Source organism: Acipenser ruthenus, chromosome 32 (assembly GCF_902713425.1).
Source record: "Acipenser ruthenus chromosome 32, fAciRut3.2 maternal haplotype, whole genome shotgun sequence".
Lineage (NCBI taxonomy): Eukaryota > Metazoa > Chordata > Actinopteri > Acipenseriformes > Acipenseridae > Acipenser > Acipenser ruthenus.
Window position 1 is genome coordinate 8,048,263 of NC_081220.1, and position 21,181 is coordinate 8,069,443.

At 41.9% G+C, this 21,181-nt stretch overlaps 7 non-coding genes across 7 annotated transcripts; 6 read left to right on the forward strand and 1 right to left on the reverse strand.

The window, feature by feature from the left end:
• The first annotated feature begins 508 nt into the window (after positions 1 to 508).
• Positions 509 to 580, forward strand: trnaw-cca (transfer RNA tryptophan (anticodon CCA)). Its single transcript has one exon. It is a non-coding gene; the product is annotated as a tRNA-Trp (tRNA).
• A 2,183-nt stretch (positions 581 to 2,763) lies between these two features.
• On the reverse strand, positions 2,764 to 2,835 carry trnae-uuc (transfer RNA glutamic acid (anticodon UUC)). The gene has a single exon. It is a non-coding gene; the product is annotated as a tRNA-Glu (tRNA).
• Positions 2,836 to 4,554: 1,719 nt separating this feature from the next.
• trnae-uuc (transfer RNA glutamic acid (anticodon UUC)) lies at positions 4,555 to 4,626 on the forward strand. The gene has a single exon. It is a non-coding gene; the product is annotated as a tRNA-Glu (tRNA).
• Positions 4,627 to 5,270: 644 nt separating this feature from the next.
• trnaw-cca (transfer RNA tryptophan (anticodon CCA)) lies at positions 5,271 to 5,342 on the forward strand. Its single transcript has one exon. It is a non-coding gene; the product is annotated as a tRNA-Trp (tRNA).
• A 1,902-nt stretch (positions 5,343 to 7,244) lies between these two features.
• trnan-guu (transfer RNA asparagine (anticodon GUU)) lies at positions 7,245 to 7,318 on the forward strand. Its single transcript has one exon. It is a non-coding gene; the product is annotated as a tRNA-Asn (tRNA).
• A 2,187-nt stretch (positions 7,319 to 9,505) lies between these two features.
• trnae-uuc (transfer RNA glutamic acid (anticodon UUC)) lies at positions 9,506 to 9,577 on the forward strand. Its single transcript has one exon. It is a non-coding gene; the product is annotated as a tRNA-Glu (tRNA).
• Positions 9,578 to 9,970: 393 nt separating this feature from the next.
• On the forward strand, positions 9,971 to 10,042 carry trnaw-cca (transfer RNA tryptophan (anticodon CCA)). Its single transcript has one exon. It is a non-coding gene; the product is annotated as a tRNA-Trp (tRNA).
• The last annotated feature ends 11,139 nt before the right edge of the window (positions 10,043 to 21,181 follow it).

Consider the following 21,181-nt stretch of genomic DNA (forward strand, 5'->3'; position numbering starts at 1 on the left):
CATTCCCATCGCGTGGAACCATCGCAGTTTGTTTTTAAATTATATTAATCCCTGGTCAAGACAAAGTCTCTCTGGGGTGGGACGATCATTATTATTATTATTATTATTATTATTTATTACTTAGCAGACACCCTTATCCAGGGCGACTTACAATCGTAAGCAAAAACATTTCAAGCGTTACAATACAAGTAATACAATAAGAGCAAGAAATACAATAACTTTTGTTCAAGTAAAGTACAAGTTTGACAAACCACAATTCAATAATACAGCAGGTAATAGTGATAGTTACATCAGGATATGATTAAATAGTGATAGTTACATCAGGATGTGAGTAAATCATTAGAATGCGGATGTAAGGTCTCCGGTCCCATCATAGAAGCAAGATAGTTTATTCACAAATAATACACATTTATTTTTGTTTCTTTTTTTGGTAAATTGACACATTATTATATTCTGTCATGTCACGCTGTGCACTCTAGGATTGCATAACAAGCATGCAGTACGCCAGGACTTCGTGGCGCAACGGTAGCGCGTCTGACTCCAGATCAGAAGGTTGCGTGTTCAAATCACGTCGAGGTCAAAGCCGTCTTTATTTCTATTCCACTATATTTCATTTTTTAACGTGCCTGGATTTGAATGTCTCCGGACATTTATTTATACAATTTAGCCTACACAACATATTGATTATAAAGCGACAAACAAATTACTTCCTGGGGGGGGGGCAGTTCAGTTTCAATCAAGTTCCAGTCTATCTGCCATTATCTTGCGCTGCTGTGTTTGGTCAGGTAAAAAGGGCGTGACCAGAGCGGTATTGGCAATCCCGTTAGGTAGCTTGCATGTCAATCTCTCCTTCTTTTCTATTTATACACCCAGCACTGCTTCCGCCCTTCGTCTGTGTTTGTTTTTGGTCTGTGTTTGTTTTTTTGTTATTCGCTCCTTTCACTGCAGGTCATTTCTCTGCTCAGCGCTGGTAGACAGTATCAGCTATTTTCCTACCTGCTCAGGTGATTCTTTTCATCATTCAGCTTTTGTATTTTTCTGCAGGAGCTCCATCGTTAGTCTTCTCTGCTCCCTCCAGTCTCCAGCGCAGCTACAGCGCCGTTCAAAGCGCAGCGTCATTCTCAGCTTGCTCTGCGTTTTCATCAGAAAGACTGTTCCGACGTCACCGCTGCACTGCAACTCTTTTACACCGGCGCCTCACAGACCATGGTTACCACGGCAACGCCTCATCGAGTGACTACTGGGAGTGGTAGGTTGCCATGGCGACCAGGCAGCTTTAACAGGCAATGCGAGCCTGTGCCTCACTACTGCAATCTTCTGGCTCCTGCTGCTGCGCTTTTGCAATATGAGAGCTTCAACTCGCCGAATTATGACATCTAAATACTGCAGACTCCTCTTCTAGACCTACGTTAACTTACTTATATCATCACTAACTGTTCTAAAGCAAACGTTTTATCCATAGACAAGGATTTTAATTTGCAATAACCAGATATATGCTACCCTGCTTCACTGAAGCCAATAGTTTCAATTCCAATCGCAACCTCGAGATGGCAGCATAACACCACAAACTACATAATTTAAACTGATTTGCTATCGCTGCGAATCTCGCACACTCCAAACTTTCTATTAATTCCTGCAGTTTGTTGTCTTTCCGAGGGATTCTCAGTCCCGTCCTGCCTCAACCTCTTTTGCTTCATATATTAACTTGATTATTTCAAATCAAAACCCCTCCCTTCGAGGATCTGGTCATGAAGCCATGCTTATCAGCTTTCTGAGATGTTAAGAATCCACCGTCACATTAATTTTCCAGCTTCCTTGCATCATGCCATTCCTGCAACCTCCTTGCTCCCGGATTTGCACTTCCTCATTTGCCCCCCACTTCATCAAGGCACTTTATACAACTTTCAAAGTCCATTTCATTCAATTTGAGCTTCCAGGCACATACGGAAACTATGTCCTACGATTATCAACATTTCAGTCAAGAGTCCTCCAGCACCGCAATAGACAATACACTCTTAGACTGCTCCTGATCAAATCAATAGGTTTTGCAGCAGCCTCCGAGCAACGCATTCTCATCCTCTCAGGTTCTGCAGAGGCCTCAGATCTACGCATTCTTCATCTCTGCCCAAAGGCAGACCCATCTCCGACATCATCTTAAACGCCTTAACTCTCAAATACCAATTTCCACTACATTCAGCAGCTCTCTGCTCTCTACAGCAGGCCACTGCACACTACTGACAGCATTCCATCGTTTCTCTGTTTCCGTCTGTCCTAAACGGAGGGGGTTCTCTGTTTTTGTCTCTCCTAAACGGACCCGAGACACATTTCCTAAGCTCTCCCCGCTGCCCAGCTGACAGCTTAGCTGCCTGAGGATGCCGCACTGAGTTGCGAAGGATCTGTCCTTTTGTCCTGTTGGTCCCCTTCCTGTCTCTTGTTCCACTAAATGCCCAGCAGTCAGAGGATGCTGCTTGACCCGTCGGGAGCGAGTGACAGATTGTTGTATGTTATGTGTTTAAACTTTGCTCTTTCTCTCTCACTTTTACGTCACCCCTCTCAAGCCCTCGTAGGCAACCAGTGAAATGTGAGGTGATGTGAATAGAGACAAATACATTGCATCATTCTGTGTATATATATATATATATATATATATATATATATATATATATATATATATATAATTTCAAGTAACTGTAGGTTTATCATCATAATGATTTCCATTACACATGACCACAGTTCTGTAACAAAATGACAATAACAAAGACGTTCCCATACCGGGAGTCGAACCCGGGCCACCTGGGTGAAAACCAGGAATCCTAACCGCTAGACCATATGGGAAGCTGATTAACAAACTCCTGGACATGCAACAGTAGCTAGTATACAGTACAATGATGGTAAAAAACCACTAATTCATTACAAACACATTACAAATTAAAGCAAACTTCAAGCCATTTATATTTATTCTCAATTAACACAAACTCTTCAATTGCTAAAAAATATAAAAAATCTCCCTTTGTGCTTCTCGGAAGGCATACGATGGAGGGCGCACTGCAGTTTTTCAGTCTGCAGGAATATTACAAATTAGCAGACTGCTTTAAAATACACATGTAGGGCGGGCAACTCTGTTACAAAGAATTGTCACACTGTATGTATTTCCATAATGCGTTGGGACTAAATACGCAGATATATTAAAACTATTTGGAGAATGCGGGCATCGATCCCGCTACTTCTCGCATGCGAAGCGAGCGCTCTACCATTTGAGCTAATTCCCCTCGAATTATGCCAGTGATTCTCATAGGCTACATCGCAGCTTGATATGAGCAATTCAGATTGTCAGATTTTTGGCAATGTAGTCTGCCATTTGCAAATTCAAAAATTAAATGGATTAACTAAATAGCAAATATTTCGACTAGAGGTATGTTTTCAATTTCTTCAAAAAGTAGTCTTAGCTCGTTGATTCAGTCGCTTTAAAATCCACCTCTGTCCCGATGCAGCAGCACTGTGTGCTGTGGCTCGAGCTTGTTTGACGAGGCAGAAATTAAAATGGTATTGAGTGCTGATAAGAGTTTGGTATCAGCTGTTGATTTCCTTGAAAATCTTTTATAATAAAATGAACACATTTATTCATTTTAAAAATAAGTAAAAGTCAACTGTCAGAAGTGAGATTTGAACCCACGCCTCCATTTGGAAACCAACACACACAATTCTTTACAAAGTCCTTGCTTGTGCTAGAGTGCTGCAGCAAGTTAGTTTTTGAGGTTTGACAGGTTGGTCTCTGTGGTGCAATCGGTGAGCGCGTTTGGCTGTTAATTGAATGGTTGGTGGTTCAAGCCCACCCAGGGACGATGCTTTTTGCATTTCTTAATCACATTAGAAAATAGCACTCTGATACGTTGTTATTTCTTCCAATTACACTGAAGAAAAAAATGTGCTCTGTTTTTTAGTTCAAAATAATACAAAACAAATTCTTGCTGTTTGCCGAAACCTGGGATCAAACCAGGGACCTTTAGATTTTCAGTCTAACGCTCCCCCCCACAAAAAAAAAAAGACAATCTGAATTGCTCATATCAAGCTGCGATGAAGCCTATGGTAATCGCTGGCATAATTCAAGGGGAATTAGCCCAAATGGTAGCGCGCTCACTTAGCATGCGAGAAGTAGCGGGATCGATGCCCGCATTCTCCAAATAGTTTTAACGTATCTGCGTATTTAGTCCCAACGCATTATGGAGATAAATACAAAGTGTGAGATGCCCGCCCTACATGTGTATTTTAAAGCACAGTCTCCTAATTTGTAATATTCCCCAGACTGAAAAACTGCAGTGCGCCCTCCATCCTATGTCTTCCGAGAAGCACAAAGGGAGATTATTTATTTATTTATTTATTTATTTATTTATTAGCAATTAAAGAGTTTGTGTTAATTGAGAATAAAAATAAATGGCTTTAAGTTTGCTTTCATTTGTAACGTGTTTATAATGAAATATCGGTTCTTGTTTTTACCAATCATTGTACTGTATACTACTAGCTACTGTTGCATGTCCATGATTTTGTTCCTCAGCTTCCCATATGGTCTAGCGGTTAGGATTCCTGGTTTTCACCCTGGCGGCCCGGGTTCGATTCCCGGTATGGGAACGTTCTTGTTATTGTCATTTTGTTACAGAACTGTGGTCATGTGTAATGTGTCTTCAATATGATAATAAAGCTACAGTTACTCGAAATATATATATTATATATATATACAGAATGATGCAAATGTATTTGACTCTATTCACATTCCCATCGCGTGGAACCATCGCAGTTTGTTTTTAAATTATATTAATCCCTGGTCAAGACAAAGTCTCTCTGGGGTGGGACGATCATTATTATTATTATTATTATTATTTATTACTTAGCAGACACCCTTATCCAGGGCGACTTACAATCGTAAGCAAAAACATTTCAAGCGTTACAATACAAGTAATACAATAAGAGCAAGAAATACAATAACTTTTGTTCAAGTAAAGTACAAGTTTGACAAACCACAATTCAATAATACAGCAGGTAATAGTGATAGTTACATCAGGATATGATTAAATAGTGATAGTTACATCAGGATGTGAGTAAATCATTAGAATGCGGATGTAAGGTCTCCGTTCCCATCATAGAAGCAAGATAGTTTATTCACAAATAATACACATTTATTTGTGTTTCTTTTTTTGGTAAATTGACACATTATTGCATTCTGTCATGTCACGCTGTGCACTCTAGGATTGCATAACAAGCATGCACTACGCCAGGACTTCGTGGCGCAACGGTAGCGCGTCTGACTCCAGATCAGAAGGTTGCGTGTTCAAATCACGTCGAGGTCAAAGCCGTCTTTATTTCTATTCCACTATATTTCATTTTTTAACGTGCCTGGATTTGAATGTCTCCGGACATTTATTTATACAATTTATACAATTTATTGATTATATAGCGACAAACAAATTTCAATCAAGTTCCAGTCTCTCTGCCATTATCTTGCGCTGCTGTGTTTGGTCAGGTAAAAAGGGCGTGACCAGAGCGGTATTGGCAATCCCGTTAGGTAGCTTGCATGTCAATCTCTCCTTCTTTTCTATTTATACACCCAGCACTGCTTCCGCCCTTCGTCTGTGTTTGTTTTTGGTCTGTGTTTGTTTTTTTGTTATTCGCTCCTTTCACTGCAGGTCATTTCTCTGCTCAGCGCTAGTAGACAGTATCAGCTATTTTCCTACCTGCTCAGGTGATTCTTTTCATCATTCAGCTTTTGTATTTTTCTGCAGGAGCTCCATCGTTAGTCTTCTCTGCTCCCACCAGTCTCCAGCGCAGCTACAGCGCCGTTCAAAGCGCAGCGTCATTCCCAGCTTGCTCTGCGTTTTCATCAGAAAGACTGTTCCGACGTCACCGCTGCACTGCAACTCTTTCACACCGGTGCCTCACAGACCATGGTTACCACGGCAACGCCTCATCGAGTGACTACTGGGAGAGGTAGGTTGCCATGGCGACCAGGCAGCTTTAACAGGCAATGCGAGCCTGTGCCTCACTACTGCAATCTTCTGGCTCCTGCTGCTGCGCTTTTGCAATATGAGAGCTTCAACTCGCCGAATTATGACATCTAAATACTGCAGACTCCTCTTCTAGACCTACGTTAACTTACTTATATCATCACTAACTGTTCTAAAGCAAACGTTTTATCCATAGACAAGGATTTTAATTTGCAATAACCAGATATATGCTACCCTGCTTCACTGAAGCCAATAGTTTCAATTCCAATCGCAACCTCGAGATGGCAGCATAACACCACAAACTACATAATTTAAACTGATTTGCTATCGCTGCGAATCTCGCACACTCCAAACTTTCTATTAATTCCTGCAGTTTGTTGTCTTTCCGAGGGATTCTCAGTCCCGTCCTGCCTCAACCTCTTTTGCTTCATATATTAACTTGATTATTTCAAATCAAAACCCCTCCCTTCGAGGATCTGGTCATGAAGCCATGCTTATCAGCTTTCTGAGATGTTAAGAATCCACCGTCACATTAATTTTCCAGCTTCCTTGCATCATGCCATTCCTGCAACCTCCTTGCTCCCGGATTTGCACTTCCTCATTTGCCCCCCACTTCATCAAGGCACTTTATACAACTTTCAAAGTCCATTTCATTCAATTTGAGCTTCCAGGCACATACGGAAACTATGTCCTACGATTATCAACATTTCAGTCAAGAGTCCTCCAGCACCGCAATAGACAATACACTCTTAGACTGCTCCTGATCAAATCAATAGGTTTTGCAGCAGCCTCCGAGCAACGCATTCTCATCCTCTCAGGTTCTGCAGAGGCCTCAGATCTACGCATTCTTCATCTCTGCCCAAAGGCAGACCCATCTCCGACATCATCTTAAACGCCTTAACTCTCAAATACCAATTTCCACTACATTCAGCAGCTTCAGTTGCTTTAAAATCCACCTCTGTTTCCCGATGCAGCAGCGCTGTGTGCTGCGGCTCGAGCTTGTTTGACGAGGCAGAAATTGAAATGGTATTGAGTGCTGACAAGAGTTTGGTATCAGCTGTTGATTTCCTTGAAAATCTTTTATAATAAAATGAACACATTTATTCATTTTAAAAATAAGTAAAAGTCAACTGTCAGAGTGGGATTTGAACCCACACAACCATTTGGAAACCAACACACAATTCTTTACAAAGTCCTTGCTTGTGCTAGTGTGCTGCAGCAAGTTAGTTTTTGTAGTTTGCCGGGTTGGTCTCTGTGGCGCAATCGGTTAGCGCGTTCGGCTGTTAACCGAAAGGTTGGTGGTTCAAGCCCACCCAGGGACGATGCTTTTTGCATTTCTTAATCACATTAGAAAATGGCACTCTGATACGTTGTTATTTCTTCCAATTACACTGAAGAAAAAAATGTGCTCTGTTTTTTAGTTCAAAATAATAGAAAACAAAAAAATTCTTGCTGTTTGCCGAAACCTGGGATCAAACCAGGGACCTTTAGATTTTCAGTCTAACGCTATTTCGGCTTGACAAGACTCCATTTTCGAGATAACATTCTTTTTTAGAACAGCTTTAATATAATTAAGTACATTTCTAAACAATCCGCTAGTAACATATATAATCTCAAAGCGCTATAATTTATTTATGGAGATAGAAGATCCTTTTTGATTCACATTGTAATAGATTTTGATCGAGATCACCACCACCGCGATCTTGAAATGATTTTTTGTATGACACAGAATTTCAGATCTGAACCGGAATGCCTGGCATCTACAGGCATCTACAAGAACTCTGTCTTTCCAAAGAATTGTGTGTTCTGGTCTCCGAGTGGAGATGTGGGTTCAAATCCCACTTCTGACAGTTCAATTTTACTTATTTTTAAAAGGAATAAATGTGTTCATTTTACTATAAAAGATTGTTTCAAGGAAATCAACAGCTGATACCACACTCTTCTGAGCACTCAATACCATTTTAATTTCCATTTTATATCCGACTAAAATAGTGTTCCTAACACAGATTGCATTTTCTTGTAAACAGACTACTTGTTAACATCACTGAAAAATATTTTGTGTCCAAACATGTGTTATTTAACATGATTGTTTTAATATTCCAAATAACATATTACTTTGAAAACATCTCCGTCTACCACTGGATCGTGGTCTCAGGCTGGGATGCGGACCATTGAGAACAGTATAAACGATCTATTACTAGACGTAGCTCAAAGGAGAAATGCCCTCGTTTAACATGCTGGGATGATCGACTTCGGCATTCTCCAACTGCTGTTTACATTTTCTAACACGTTATGAGGACGAATACAAAGTTTGACACTTTCCTTGTAAGTGGGGGTAAGCACAAGTTATTTTCAGATGTAATGTCTTTATTTAAGCTCAGTCTAGTCCTGCGTAGTGCAAATCACATTACTGTTTAAAGTGTTCTTAAATTGTTTTAACATTAGCAGTGATCCATTTGAAATTTGCTTAATGATTTAAACAACTGAACTTATTGTCAGCTCGGTGCTGAGAAGAAAACACTCCCACTCCTCCTGGTGGATACCGAGACCAATCCCTTCAAAACATTTTCACTCTAGAAATGATCCTTGCAAATATAGTCTTATCTTTTATTGGCAGACGGTTGCCCCCAACTGGCAAGCTCTTCTTCATATGATACAATGACTGGGCAACAACGAGGTGTTCCATTAACAATACAAACTAACTTGAGACAGCCAAGCCGTTAAAGCAGACCTTAAGTTTGTCATGTGATACAAAAGCAAGTTTTGGCATTTTTGCATTGCCTGCCTCGTCAAACAAGCTCGAGCCACAGCACACAGCGCTGCTGCATCGGGACACAGAGGTGGATTTTAAAGCGACTGAATCAACGAGCTGAGACTACTTTTTGAAGAAATTGAAAACATGCCTCTCGTCAAAATACTTGCTATTTAATTTAAAAAAATGTTTTGAATTTGCAAATGGCAGACTACATTGCCTTGCCCCCCCCCCACAAAAAAAAAGACAATCTGAATTGCTCATATCAAGCTGCGATGTAGCCTATGAGAATCGCTGGCATAATTCAAGGGGAATTAGCTCAAATGGTAGAGCGCTCGCTTAGCATGCGAGAAGTAGCTGGATCGATGCCCGCATTCTCCAAATAATTTTAAAGTATCTGCGTATTTAGTCCCAACGCATTATGGAGATAAATACAAAGTGTGAGACGCCCGCCCTACATGTGTATTTTAAAGCACAGTCTCCTAATTTGTAATATTCCCCAGACTGAAAAACTGCAGTGCGCCGTCCATCGTATGTCTTCCGAGAAGCACAAAGGGAGATTATTTATTTATTTATTTATTTATTTATTTATTAGCAATTAAAGAGTTTGTGTTAATTGAGAATAAAAATAAATGGCTTTAAGTTTGCTTTCATCTGTAACGTGTTTATAATGAAATATCGGTTCTTGTGTTTTTACCAATCATTGTACTGTATACTACTAGCTACTGTTGCACGTCCATGATTTTGTTCCTTAGCTTCCCATATGGTCTAGCGGTTAGGATTCCTGGTTTTCACGCAGGCGGCCCGGGTTCGATTCCCGGTATGGGAACGTTCTTGTTATTGTCATTTTGTTACAGAACTGTGGTCATGTGTAATGTGTCTTCAATATGATAATAAAGCTACAGTTACTCGAAATATATATATTATATATATATACAGAATGATGCAAATGTATTTGACTCTATTCACATTCCCATCGCGTGGAACCATCGCAGTTTGTTTTTAAATTATATTAATCCCTGGTCAAGACAAAGTCTCTCTGGGGTGGGACGATCATTAGAATGCGGATGTAAGGTCTCCGGTCCCATCATAGAAGCAAGATAGTTTATTCACAAATAAATACCTACACATTTATTTTTCTTTCTTTTTTTGGTAAATTGACACATTATTGCACGTCACGCTGTGCACTCTAGGATTGCATAACAAGCATGCACTACGCCAGGACTTTGTGGCGCAATGGTAGCGCGTCTGACTCCAGATCAGAAGGTTGCGTGTTCAAATCACGTCGAGGTCAAAGCCGTCTTTATTTCTATTCCACTATATTTCATTTTTTAACGTGCCTGGATTTGAATGTCTCCGGACATTTATTTATACAATTTATACAATTTATTGATTATATAGCAACAAACAAATTCCAATCAAGTTCAAGTCTCTCTGCCATTATCTTGCGCTGCTGTGTTTGGTCAGGTAAAAAGGGCGTGACCAGAGCGGTATGGGCAATCCCGTTAGGTAGCTTGCATGTCAATCTCTCCTTCTTTTCTATTTATACACCCAGCACTGCTTCCGCCCTTCGTCTGTGTTTGTTTTTGGTCTGTGTTTGTTTTTTTGTTGTTCGCTCCTTTCACTGCAGGTCATTTCTCTGCTCAGCGCTGGTAGACAGTATCAGCTATTTTCCTACCTGCTCAGGTGATTCTTTTCATCATTCAGCTTTTGTATTTTTCTGCAGAAGCTCCATCGTTAGTCTTCTCTGCTCCCTCCAGTCTCCAGCGCAGCTACAGCGCCGTTCAAAGCGCAGCGTCATTCTCAGCTTGCTCTGCGTTTTCATCAGAAACACTGTTCCGACGTCACCGCTGCACTGCAACTCTTTCACACCGGCGCCTCACAGACCATGGTTACCACGGCAACGCCTCATCGAGTGACTCCTGGGAGTGGTAAGTTGCCATGGCGACCAGGCAGCTTTAACAGGCAATGCGAGCCTGTGCCTCACTACTGCAATCTTCTGGCTCCTGCTGCTGCGCTTTTGCAACATGAGAGCTTCAACTCGCCGAATTGTGACATCTAAATACAGCAGGCTCCTCTTCTAGACCTACGTTAACTTATTTATATCATCACTAACTGTTCTAAAGCAAATGTTTTATACATAGAGAATGATTTTAATCGCAATACCCAAATATATGCTACCCTGCTTCACTGAAGACAATAGTTTCAATTCCAATCACAACCTCTAGATGGCAGCATAACACCACAAACTCTACATAATTTAAGGCGATTTCTATCGCTGCGAATCTCGCACACTCCAAACTTTCTATCAATTCCTGCAGTTCGTTGTCTTTCCGAGGGGTTCTCAGTCCCCTCCTGCCTCATTGTATTTTTTTATCTTGCTCTTAATTGTATTATTAATTGTACTGTGATTCTTGAAATGTATTTGTTTACGACTGTAAATCGCCCTGGATAAGGGCGTCTGCTAAGAAATAAATAATAATAATAATAATAATAATATTTATTGGAAAACGGTCTGGAACTGAAGTAAAGTATTTTTTAAATACAGTGCTATTTGAGTATTTAAAATATGGTTTTGTTCAAAATTAAAATGCCAGCAACGGTGTGTTAATTTAACGAAGCGCCTAACGCCGCTCGGAACTTTCGCATTTTTAAATTCTAACGGTCTCTGCTCAGCGGAGTGGAATGTTCACGAGCCGGTTGCCTAGCAGCGTCTCCCCCTCCTTCTCTGCACCGCCCTCTCGCCCTCTCTCGTTGCTCCAGCTAAGAGTTCAAATTTAGCTTCGTTATATTAACGCAATTCTTTACTAACTTTTACAAATTAGCTTATTAGGGGCTTCGTGTTTTTAAGATGGTTCAGGTGCAGTCCGGGCAGACTGACTGGAGCATCATTACAGTATACCGCACTGCGCTCAGCTTTGTGTGGCGGCTGATACACAAAATAATGAACGACTATTAAATAAATCACATGTATTGCTTTTTAATGCTAAATATATATCTGGTATTCTAAGTATTATCTACAATTAATAATTCAGCTATATTCATATTCAGAATGTAATACAGTATTAAGACAGGTTCCAGTATTATAAATAAATAAACACGCTTTAAGACAAACAGCAGTGATGTTTATTATCCCATACATTCTCTGTATGTTTCTACATTGTGGTTGCACAGGGACAAGGGACTCAGTGATGTTAAAAAAAGACTAGAGCCCACATTTAACCAATATAGAAAGGAAGGGGGGAGAAATGCATTGCCTGTGTGCAGTACCTTACACTTCTCTATTAAATGTAATTTGCCATGTGTCTGCCCAGTTCTGAATGCTGTCTAGAATCACCTCCTGACGACTTCTGTAGACATAGCGATCACGTGGCAATTTGAGAACTCTAGAACTCTAATTGTTATCACCCTCCAGGAGCCCCCGGATTGGTGACCGTGTTCACTATACAGTTTATTATTTGGGATGCAACCCATTATTATTGTTACCTCCGTGGTTTACACATTGCTGTGTATTGCCAGATTTTTATTGTTTGGTCGTCAGACCGGGATTACAAATAAAAGAGCCCTTTTCCAAACAGATTCCAGATTCTGGTTGTGATTATTCCTGCACTGCATCGCCTCTGCACCTGTTCTCACTCAGCAGCCACTTTGACACAGTCCCACCACTCATTTATTTGGACTAGCTGTAAGAGTTCAAAGCTTTAGTTATTTTTAAACAAAACCAGACTATAAGGTGTTTTTGTAAGACAACTACAACATGATTACAACAGGTTCCACTGAGATATGAACCAGGATCACTGGATTCAGAGTCCAGAGTGCTAACCACCAATGCAGGTCCCATGTTGCAGGGACTCTCATCAATTTTGCTTTTATTTGAAACGGTTTCAATGTATTATATCTGGAGTTATCCTATGTAACAGGTGCTGAAACCACATCCGTTCATCTTCCAGGGACAGGTTTCCTGTGAGCCATTGTTTAAACTGGAAGCAAATGTGCATAATCCCGCTCTTAGGAACAGGTTAGAGGCTTCTATACCTGTCCTGTTCGGTGAAAAACAGGGAATGTTCCACACTCTGGAGTCTACTGGAAAAGGAGTGCATGTATTAAAACAATCTGGAAGCAAATGGTTTAACTTGCTGGGGTGACTAAACTTTTATTAGGTCATTGAGTCACACAATGTGGCTCAAAGGACAATATAAATCAATTAGAGTCTCTCAGACAATTAAAACGCTGAATTCATGAAGATGCCAATACATCTTTTAGGAGAATTTTTCTGATCTTTACTCTTTGAAAATATTCACGGTAAGTTGAGTCAGCTGAGCCTGTCTCTTATGGCATGAGAATATCTCTCCATAACCTTAAAATGAGAAAACACAAAACAGCACAAACTGCACTGCACTCTGTGACCACAAGAGGGAGACAGAGAGTAATAAAATTATGCTCTTTAATCCAGAGCAGTGGTTCTTAACCTGGGGTCCTCAGAGACAGTCCAGGGGGTCCACAAGAAAAAAAACTGGAAACTTTTCACTCAACATTAGCAATGTGCAAAATCAAAATGTTTGCTTCTTGAATGGATTTGATTTCACAAAGTTTATGATGGATCTGTTAACCTGCAGCTCTGATTTTAATATTTTACAATTAATAATTATTTATACTGTGTAACAAACCTACTTAATCACAGCTGTAGCTAAGATTGATTGCTTGAGAGAATGGAGAAGAGTGAGAAATAGCTGTGTTTGAACAAACTCAACACAAAGAAAACTATAAGCTATTTGTTTTTGTTGGCCAGATAAAACTTTTTCCTGTTTTCCACTTTTTCTTCTGATTTAGAAAAAAACTGCATCAGCTGCAAATGAGTTTAAACTTAAGAGCACTGCTTGACAAGAAGTGGCTGCTGTGCCAAGGAAGACAATTTGCATAGAAAAGACACTTTGCATTGGCAGCACATGCTTCAGTGCTCTGGGAGTGTTTATAGCCCTGTGAGTTTAACACTTCATGATTGAGAGCTGCCCTTCATGGCAACAGAATCCACAACAACAATGACTTTTATCAGCATCTTCATCTGGGCACTTGTCATCTGCACTCAGGGTAAGAACCATTTAGAAAAACACTTTAAAAAATGTGTGACAGCTCTTAATATATAATTATTACAAGTAAAACAGGATATACTGAAAAAAAATATGACAATGCCTTGAAATTGAATATGTTGTCATAATTTAGTTGGTTAATGTATTCTAATCTTCTATATTTTTATTTATTATTTTCAGAATCCAGTGGACAGTATACTGTGACTCAGACTCCTGCAATGAAATCTGTTCTCCCAGGAGACACAGTCGCTCTGAGCTGTAAAGTCAGCAGCGCAGTGTAAAGCGATAGCTATGGGAACTACCTAGCCTGGTACCAACAGAAACCTGGAGAAGCTCCCAAACTCCTGATCTATAGGGCAAGTACCCTTCAGTCTGGGATCCCAACTCGTTTCAGTGGCAGTGGATCTGGGACTGACTTCACTCTGACCATCAGTGGAGTCCAGGCTGAAGATGCAGGAGATTACTACTGTCAGAGTTTCCACTATCCCAGCAGTAGCTGGGTGTTCACACAGTGCTACACACCCATACAAAAACCTCCCTCAGCATGACTGCACAGCGACTGCACTGCTGCAGCTGGGACCTACTGCAGGTGCTGAGGGTGAAGGCAATGAAACGGAACCCGGCCTGTGGAGGAGCTCATCTGCACACAAACACACTGAGCTCAATAACAAGGGTTCAAAATAAAAGACAAGATCAATCTGATAAATATCTTGATTATTCATGTATTCTAATACATTGCAGAGGCTGAACGGCTGTCATTGGATTTATATTTACTAATTTAGTTTTACTAAATGAAAATGAAAATATAATTATTGATTACTCTGCAGTAAGGAAAAGAAAAGATACTGAAACTAAAATACAAAGTGAAAATAAAGAAAATCACACACTGTATTTCCATTAAAGGAAATAAATAAATAAATAATGCAGAGAATTTGACTCGATGTGATTCTGCGTTCATCCCACTACAGGTAAACGTTTCAAGATTAAATCTCGTATTACATGCACCAGTACTAATGTGCTTTACTTGTTGTCATGCCCGTGTGGGAAAGGATATGTGGGGAAAACTTCAACAATTAAAAATTCATCTGAGTGAGCACAAGAGTGCAATTAGACAAAAAGATGAAACTTCACCTGCAGCAAAACATTTCATGGAGTGAAGCCATAACGTCCCTGCTTTCAGATGGATTGGCATTGAAAAAGTGATTCTGAATCGTAGAGGTGGAGACCTACATACAAAATGACTTCAATGGGAGTCTTTTTGGACACACCCCCTGAATACACTGTCACCAATTGGGATGAGCGAGGAACAGGATTTGGCAGCTTTTTATAATTTAGAATTTGGCATCCTTTATAATTTGGTTGTTTTTTTCATTAATATATGTAATATTTTGTTCAGTTATTTATAATCTATTTCATTAATAGTGATGCATTTAGAATGAGTTATTGATAACCAATGAAAGGTGATTGATGCTTTGTTTAATACAGTATTGATGGCAGTGTTGTTGTATATGTTATGATCCTCTAGACAGCATATTAAACAAGAAGAACAGTAAAGCCTGAATCACAAAATTGCAGAGATGTGTATTATATACACTTTCAGCCTGAGTTTCAAAATCAGCAAACTAATAATTAAATCACAAAGTGATTTCAATGTTTCCAAATCTCTTTATTTCGATGTGTTGAACGTTCACTAAGTGTTTACACGACTCGTTTAATAGAAACCCATTGAAAGCCATAAACTCAGTGACCCTCATCAGCTTTTGGAAATCACTGCGGGAACTAGTTCTTATTTTGCCTCTTTTAAAATCAGGCTGTTTGTGTCTGTGTGGAGTCTGGCATTATATTTTTGACTGTGCAAAGCCACAGGACTTCTGTGAGCGGGGCCTCCGTTTAGAGGAGCAGCGCACGCCGCCTTCACTGGAACTTTGATTTGGAGTTTCTGGATGTTTTGCTTTGCTTTTTGTACACTGGGCTGTATGTCCTCCATGAGTTCCCATAGTTGGTAGCGTCACGTGAGTGTGTGTGTGAATAAATCCTGAGTGCCTGTGTCTCTGTGCCTCTCACCTGCCTGCCTGCCTGTCTCAACCACTGTGAAACACACACTTCTCACACACTGGATTGAGAGAACTGACTTTTTATCTTGCTTGAAATAAAACGAAAGTAAAGTACTTCTGATTCAATTCAATTGTATATATTAACATGGTATGCACCTCAAATAGATTGAAGATTGAGTTTGTGAGGCTTCTTTATCTAACTCAGGTTATAACTGAAAATAATAAAAATGAAGTTATCTCAATTTAAGACACATTTTTTAAATGAGGAATTCATACATTTCTGAGTGAGTTCTTATTTTTTAATAAGAAGCAGCACATCAGCGTTATTGAAGGCAGTTTATTCTTCATTGTCTTGCCTCCTGTGTCATCCTTGTTACCCACCTGGTCTCCTTCATTCCTTATGTGTGCAGCAGCTCCCTGGCACACATGTCTCAACACTTATGGGCCATTTCATTCTGAACAGGCAGATTTCTAATGCCCCTCCTAGAGAGCAGGAAAGCACTGAGAGGCTAAACATAAAACTACAGGAAGGATAATCTAACTGTACTGTGAGTCACCCAACCCTATCAAGTCCCACCTTTGTTCACAGCTCAGATCTCATAGAACTGTCTGTGACACTTATTGAAACACAAGTGCAGCGTTTAGAACACATATACAAATAGAACTAATCCACTCTTCTATTAAACTGTGAACTTAGTGTTTTATTGAATACCTCTCTGTGTTTGTATAGCCTGGAAACAGGCATCAGTGCCCTGCCAAGCTGCACACACTGCCATCATTCACACTGACCACAAGAGGGAGCCAGAGCACCACTGCTGTCCATAATGTAATAACACAGTAATAAGGCAATTGAAATAGACAGCAGTTACCTCCCCAGTCAGCCCAGTTCTCACATTATTAACACAAGGCTCTTCACACCCAGTATTCTAAACACTACAGTTTGAATAGACCCATAAATGAATATATAGCGACATAAATGAATACTCTCACAGACAAATATTTATTTGTTCAATTATTTATTTATTTATTATAATTTTGACGTAGAATATCCTCCATACAAAGGGAGCAGCCATACAATATTAAGTTCTCATTATACCACATACACCGCTGTTATACCACAGGTCGAGACAAAATGCACCACTGCATTTAAAAACAAAGTACAATTAAATCACATATACTATATATAAAAAAGGAACAACACACAACAGGAAATGTACCAGGCTGTGCAGACTGTGTCTTTAACGCCCCCTGCTGGCCTTGTTAATGATGACTGCTGATGATGAGGGTGACGCTGTCATTGTTTTACCTCACGCAGTACACGAGGACCATGGCAGCTGAGGGGGAAACACACTTTCCAGCTTGATTGAACTGCTTTCGACTCCAAGAGAAAGTCTAACATCAAGGAGCTCTAGAATCTCACATGGAGTGTCTTCCTTATGTGGAGACAGCGGTCACGTGGTGTAAGCACAGCTGGGCGACTTTCAAACGAGAAATACAATTGCAGCAAGTCGGCCAGACCGGACCTGAACCGTATATGCAATAATTCACTTATTAATTCATTTATTTCAAAATGTATGTATGTATGTATGTATGTATGTATGTATGTATGTATGTAAGTATGTATGTATTACCAGGTGCTGTGAGCTTTTCTTTCTGCAGCTCGGCAGGGGGCGCTATTTCCCCACATATTTCTAAAAATATCCTTGTATCTCCAACTAGATTTTTTTAAATTCTCGCACATAGCAACTATGGAGGATAATCCATGCCAAAATTAAAAACAAATAAATAAACAAATAAATAAATAGCTACACAGGCATTTATTTGTTTATTTCAATATTTATTTAATTAATTTATGTATCAATAAATAAATATCGAAATAAATAGATACCTAAATAATTATCAAAACAAACAAATAAATAAAGGAATAAATAAATATTGAAATAAGCACATATTATTATTATTATTATTTATTTCTTAGCAGACGCCCTTATCCCGGGCGACTTACAATCGTAAGCAAATACATTTCAAGTGTTACAATACAAGTAATACAATAAGAGCAAGAAATACAATAACTTTTGTTCAAGCAAAGTACAAGTGTGACAAACCACAATTCAATAATACAGCAGATAATAGTGATAGTTACATCAGGATATGATTAAGTAGTGATAGTTACATCAGGATATGATTAAATACAAAGTACTACAGGTTAAACACTTGGCAGATTACAGTATTCTGAAGTACAGGATTAAATGCAGTAAAATAAGCGGCAGATGAGAGCAAAATAAAGCACATTTACATGAAGGGTGACAGTGTCCCAGGATACAAACAGAGGAGTTCTACAGGTGCTCTTTGAAGAGGTGAGTCTTGAGGAGGCGCCGGAATGTGGTCAGGGACTGGGCAGTCCTGACATCTGTAGGAAGGTCATTCCACCACTGCGGAGCAAGGGTGGAGAAGGAGCGGGCTCTGGAGGCAGGGGAGCATAGCGGAGGTAGAGCTAGTCTTCTAGTGCAGGCAGAGCGGAGAGGTCGAGTGGGGGTGTAGGGAGAGATGAGGGTCTGGAGGTAGCTGGGTGCAGTCTGGTCAAGGCATCTGTAGGCTAGTACAAGAGTCTTGAACTGGATGCGAGTGGTGATCGGGAGCCAGTGGAGCGAGCGGAGTAGTGGAGTAGCGTGGGCGAAGCGAGGCAGAGAGAACACCAGGCGGGCAGCAGAGTTCTGGATGAGCTGGAGCGGACGGGTGGCGGACGCAGGGAGGCCAGCCAGGAGGGAGTTGCAGTAGTCTAGGCGGGAGAGTACCAGGGCCTGGACCTGGAGCTGGGTAGCATAGTTGGTGAGGAAGGGTCGGATTCTTCGGATGTTGCTCAGTAGGAATCGGCAAGTGCGTGCCAGAGTGGAGATGTGCTGGGAATAAGAGAGGCAGGGGTCCAGGGTGACTCCAAGGTTCTTAACTGAGGAAGAGGGAGAGAGTGTGGTAGATTCCAGAGGAACAGAGATAGAGAGATCAGAGGAGCGGAGGAGGAGGGAAAGAAAAGGAGGTCAGATTTAGAGAGGTTGAGTTTGAGGTGATGCAAGTGCATCCAGGAGGAAATAGCAGACAGACAGATAGAGGTACGGGAGGAGATGGTGGAGTCAGAGGTGGGGAAAGAGAGGAAAATCTGAGCATCATCAGCATAGAAATGGTATGAGAAACCATAGGATGCGATGAGGGGGCCCAGGGAGCGGGTGTAGAGAGAGAACAGGAGAGGACCCAAGACTGACCCTTGGGGGACTCCAGTTAAGAGAGGGTGAGGTGTGGAGGTTGCTCCACGCCAGGTTACCTAGTAAGTGCGGTTGGAGAGGTAGGAGGAGAACCAGGCCAGAGCAGTGCCAGAGATCCCCAGGTCAGCAAGAGATGATAGTAGAATAGAGTGATCAACAGTGTCAAAGGCAGCAGAGAGGTCGAGGAGAATTAGGACAGAGGAGAGAGAGGCAGCTCGGGCACACTTTAGTGAGTTGGTGACAGACAGGAGGGCGGTTTCAGTGGAGTGAGCAGAGCGGAAGCCAGATTGGAGAGGGTCAAGCAGAGAGTGGTTGGACAGGAAAGCAGAGAGCTGGCGGTGTACAGTCCGCTTGAGGGTTTTGGAGAGGAAGGGTAGAAGGGAGACAGGACGGTAGCTCTGGAGGGAGGTGGGGTCAAGGGTAGGTTTTTTGAGGAGGGGAGTGATAGAGGCTTTTTTGAAGGCAGAGGGAAAGATACCAGAAAGTAGAGAGGTGTTGAGGAGGGAGGAGATGAAGGGGAGTAGAGCAGGAGCAGCAGCTTGAAAGAGGTGAGTGGGGAGGGGGTCCAAGGCACACGTGGTGGGTTTGTGACCATGGAGCAGGGAGGAGAAGTCAGAGTCTGAGAGGGGCAAGAAGGTGGAGAAGGAGGGTGAGTTAGTAGAGGTTGCAGTGGGTGTAGGGGTTGGAGCAGGAGGGGGTGCGGGGGAGGGAGAGGTGTTAAATAGTTTGCGGATATCTGAGATTTTAGAAGATAAGAAGGAGGCAAAGTCATCAGGGGAGATAGAGGAGGGAGGAGGAGGGGGGAGGGTTTAGGAGGGAGGAGAAGGTAGAGAATAGTTTACGTGGGTTGTTAGTGGAGGCTTGGATTACAGATTGGAAATAAGCACATTTAGCAGAGGAGAGAGTAGAGGAGAAGGAGGAGAGGAGAGTGCGGTAAAGGTCTAGGGCAGCAGGGAGTTTGGTTCTCTTCCATTTCTTTTCAGCAGATCGCAGTGTGATTCTTGCCGAGCGGAGCGCAGAGGAGAGCCAGGGATGGGGAGGGGAGGGGCGAGCAGGACGGGAGGTGAGGGGACAGAGGGAGTCGAGGGAGGAGGTGAGTGAGGAGAAGAGGGTGGAGGTAGCAGAGTCTACGGAGAGTTGTGAAAAGGAGTCGATAGGAGGGAGGTGAGAGAGAGCAGTGGAGGCAAGGACAGAGGGGGAGAGAGCGGAGGTTACGGCGAGAGGTGACAGTGGGGGTAGGAGGAGCAGGGAGAGGGGGAAGAGACAGAGAAAAAGAGATGAAATAGTGATCAGAGAGGTCCAGGGGGTGACAGAGAGGGTGGAGGGGCAGCAGGCCCTGGAGAAGGTGAGGTCCAGTTGACAGCCAGCTTTGTGGGTAGGAGGGGACGGAGAGAGACAGAAGTCGAAGGAGTGCAGGAGAGGGAGGAATCCAGCAGAGTGGCTGGGGTTGGAGAGATGGATGTTGAAGTCACCCAACAGGACAGTCGGGGTAGACAGAGAGGGGAGGGAGGAGAGTAGATAGTCGAGTTCATCCAGAAAGTGAGTGAGAGGCCCAGGGGGGCGGTACAGAACAATGAGCAGGAGTTGACAGGGAAAGGTTAGTTGGACTGCATGAAATTCAAAGGTATTGACAGAGAGTGAGATGAGATCGGAGGGGACAGAAAAGAGTAAGGAGGGAGAGAGGAGAAGACCCGTCCCACCTCCCCGTCCAGTGAGACGCGGGGTATGGGACAGGACGTAGAGAGAGGACAGGGCAGCAGGATTAACAGTGTTATCAGGGGACAGCCAGGTTTCAGTGAGAGCAAGGCAATTGAGCGAGAGGTGGGAGGCAAAGGCAGATATGAAATCAGCTTTGTTAGCAGAAGAGTGACAGTTCCACAGTGCACCAGAGAGTGTGCGGGAGGGGGGGAGAGGCAGAGAAATGAGGTTAGAGGGGTTGGAGGAGCAGCAGTGGAGGGAGGGCAGAGGACGAGGACGGGAGGACAGAACAGGGATGTGAGAGACAGACATAGCAGGGCAAGCAGGACAAAAGACA